Here is a 3,991-nt window from a genome sequence, read left to right on the forward strand (position 1 = left end):
ACAGACTCTTCCCTGCTTATGGTTCTGTGTCCTAGCAGCCTCTTTATATGTAACTCAGTCAAAGTGAATGGAACCAAATGAAACTGGGAATTAAGTACTACATTATTGGCTTAATCACATCAAACTGGCTCCACAACAAAATGGTACAAAGTGGACACCTAAAAGGACTCTGCAGATAACTTTTGGCAGAAGTAACTAATCAAAGCTGGAGCAATTCATGAGGATTTGACTTAAAAAAAAAAGAGTCCTCTTTTCAAGACAAGTTTTCACTCCATCAAGGAATGAGCTTCTGTCTACCCACTTAGGAGAGGTATGTAGCCAAGTTGACTGCAATGAACCATGAATTCTCAGGAAGTCAATTTCATTCATTTAATCAGTCCGCATTTACTAAGTGCCTACATATTATTGCCTTCCACTAGCCTCTATCTGTAGATAAAAAAAAGGTGCTCAATGCACCCTTTCAATCCTTAGAGATTTCTGAAAGCTGTTGTGGGAATCATCACATATCCCCTCAAAAGCCTAGAGCTGAAAGGACTTTTTTTCTGAGTCAGGTTTCTTCTATATCTCTGAAAGGATAACACTTTAAAGCTGCATCATCTTTAACCTGGAGGTCTAATATGATTGATACATAGCAATACTTGTGTCCCAGACATACAACATGAAAAAGTACAATAATTTCTGAAGGTAGCTATCCTGCAAAATATTTTAAAATTAGGTGATTGTGCAACTTCTTTTATGCTTGAAATTCCAGTCCTACACCAAGCTTGTGGCCACCAGCATTGCCATTCTTGCCATCCAGCAAAGCTGATAACGTCAGTTTGATACCTGGTTTTGATACCTGGTTGAGTCTGGGTGTAACCTAAGCCTATCAGGCTAGAATTTTTGACTTTAGCAGAGAAGGAGGCATCAGGGTCAATCTGATATTTGGCTGCTATTCCAAAACAAGTATTGCTATTTCCAGCTGTCCAGGCTAGGTTGATAGCAGTTTACAACTTCTTGTTCACCTGATAAATAGAGTTCCAAACTCTGTGCCATCATTCACATTGGTGTGCAGCTGGAATTCATCGGTCTTGTAGCCAACAGCAAAGTTGCTCTGGGTCACCTGAGATTTTGAAGTTTCAAAATTCTTCTGGTAGCCTACCACCCAGACCTCATAGCCAAGTACCACAACTCCTAGTATTGAAGGTCCAGAAATATCAAAATCCATGTCACAGCCAAGATCGATATGTTCCCACTTATATCCTGACTTAATCTTAGCACTTTTTCCCCCCTTTGTTAGGTGAGAAGTACGAATCAAAGGCCAGCTTCAGCACACATGCAAGCTGATACTCAACAGTAATTTCTGTGCCCAATTTTCTGTGTTCCATTTTTCTATGAATGTCAAGCCCTATTCAGACCACTTGTATTTTGTTTCCAAACTGCTTGAAACTTTGATGGTCTCAGTATTTGCTGTACCTGAACTTGTAAATTCCAGTCCATTCTCAGATTTTGTTTTCAGATCCAATTTTATTAAGCCAAATCCATAGCCCTTAGTAAACACATCCCTGGCAGATTTTCCAAGGGCAGTAGGTGGTACAGCCATTTTCTTCCTCTCCCAGCAGACACAGCCAGAGCAGCAGTGGGCGGTGGACACAGAGGCCTAACATTCATTTTTTAAAAAAATTTTGAGTTCTAAATTCTCTCCCTGTCTTCTAAGGCAAAAGCTTGATATGGGCCATACATGACCATTCTTGCAAAACATATTTCCATATTAGCCATGTTCCAAAAGAAAATGCAGACAAAAAAAAACAAGAAAAATAAAGTAAAAGAGGTATGCTTTAATCTGGATTCAGACTCTATCACTTCTATCTCTGGAGGTAGATAAATCCTTATATGTCATCATAAGTAGTTTGGAATTGTCTTGGATCATTGTATTGCTGAGAATAGCTAAGTCGTTCACAGTTGATCATTGCACAATATTGTTAATGTGTACAATGTTCTCCTGGTTCTATATGTCTTTCCAGGTTTTTTCTGGAACCATCTGGCTCATCATTTCTTATAACATAATAGTATTCCATCACAATCATATACCACAACTTGGTCAGTCATTCCCCAATTGATGGACATTCCTTCAATTTCCAATTTTTTGCCACCACAAAAAGAACTACTATAAATATTTTTGTACACATAGATCATTTTCCTTTTTCTTTAATCTCTTTGAGGTACAGACCTATTAGTGGTATTGCTGGGTCAAAGGAGTACGCAGAGTTTTATAGCTCTTTGGGCAGTTTCAAATTTCTCTCCAGAATGGTTGGATCACTGCACAACTCTACCAACAGTGTATTCCTATTTTTCTACATCCCCTCCAGCATTTACCATTTTCCTTTTCTGTCATATTAGCCATTCTGATAGGTGTGAGTAGTACATCAGAGTTGTTTTAATTTGTGTTTCTCTAATCAATAGTGATTTAGAGCATTTTTTTCATATGACTATAGAAAACTTTGATTTCTTCATCAGAAAACTGCCTGTTCATATCCTTTGATCATTTATCAATTGGGAAATGACTCATATTCTTAAAAATTTGATTTAGTTCTCTATATATTTGAAAGATGAAGCCTTAGGGGCAGCCAGGTGGCTCAGCAAGTAAGAGCACTGGCTCCAGTGTCAGGATGACCTGGAGATCGAATCCCGGGCTCAGACACTCAGCACCACACCCAGAAATAATTGGCCATGTAACCTTGAGCAAGTTACTTAACCCTGATTGCTTATTAAAAAAAAAAAGATGAAGCCTTTATCAGAGAAACTTGCCATTAAATTCTTTCCCTGTTTCCTACTTTCCTTCTAATCTTGTCTGCATTGTTGTTTTTTTTTTTTTTGGTGCAAAACCTTTTTTAATTTAACATAATTAAAATTATCCATTTTACATCTCATAATGCTTTCTATATTTTGCTTGGTCATAAATTCTTTTATCTGTAGATCTTAATGTTAAATATTCCATGCTCCCTTAATTTGCTAATGATATAATTTTTTATTTTTCTATCATGTACCCATTTAGACCTCATCTTGGTATATAGTGTGAGATGTTAGTCTATACCAATATTTGGCTTCTACCAAACTGCTTTCCAGTTTTCCTAGCAATTTTTGTTAAATAGTGAAATTCTGCCCAAAAAGATCTTTGAGTTTGTCAAACACTAGATTACTATGGTCATTTCCTACTGTGTATTGTGTACCTAATCTATTCCACTGATCCATCACTCTATTTCTTAGATGGTACCAGATTGTTTTGATGATTATAATATAGTATTAGATCAGGTACTACTAGGACATCTTCTGTTACTTTTTTTTTCATTGATTCCCTTGATATTCTTGACCTTTTATTCTTCCAGATAAATTTTGGTTTGTTTTTTTTTTTTGAGCTGTATAAAATAAGTTTTTGGTAGCTTGTTGTTGTTATTTAGTCCTTTCTAGTCATGTCTGACTCTTTGTGACCCCATTTGGGGTTTTCTTGGCAAATATATATATATATATTTATATACTGGAGCATATATTATATACTGGAATAATTTGCCATTTCCTTCTCCAGCTCATTTTACAGATGAGGAAACTAAGGCACATAGGGGTTAAGGGGTCATAGAGATAGTGTCTCAGGCCAGATTTCAACTCAGGTCTTCCTAACTACAGGCCTAGTGCTCTATCCACTGTACCACCTAATTGCTCTGTGTGCCACCCAGTTGCCCCATTTTAATTGGTATGGCACTAAATAAATTTAGATGGAACTGTCATTTTATTGTATTGGCTCAGCCTATACGTGAGTAATTAATACTTCTCTAGTTGTTTAGATCTAACTTTATTTGTGTGAAAGTGTTTTGTAAATGTGTTCATATAGATCCTAAGTTTGAGTTGTCAGGTACTCTCAAATATTTTATATTGTCTGCAGTTATTTTAAATGGAATTTTTCTTTTTATCTCTTCCAGCTGGATTTTGTTGGTAATATATAGAAATGCTGATGACT

General features: G+C 36.4%; 1 pseudogene; it reads right to left on the reverse strand.

Annotated features, from left to right (window-relative positions):
* Nucleotides 1-440: 440 nt before the first annotated feature.
* Nucleotides 441-1,635, reverse strand: LOC138172250 (non-selective voltage-gated ion channel VDAC1 pseudogene; annotated as a pseudogene).
* Between the last annotated feature and the right edge of the window lie 2,356 nt (nt 1,636-3,991).

The sequence above is a fragment of the Petaurus breviceps genome, unplaced genomic scaffold (assembly GCF_028583685.1).
Source record: "Petaurus breviceps papuanus isolate PSGF00001 unplaced genomic scaffold, PetGlider_PUasm1.0 523, whole genome shotgun sequence".
Classification (NCBI taxonomy): Eukaryota; Metazoa; Chordata; class Mammalia; order Diprotodontia; family Petauridae; genus Petaurus; species Petaurus breviceps.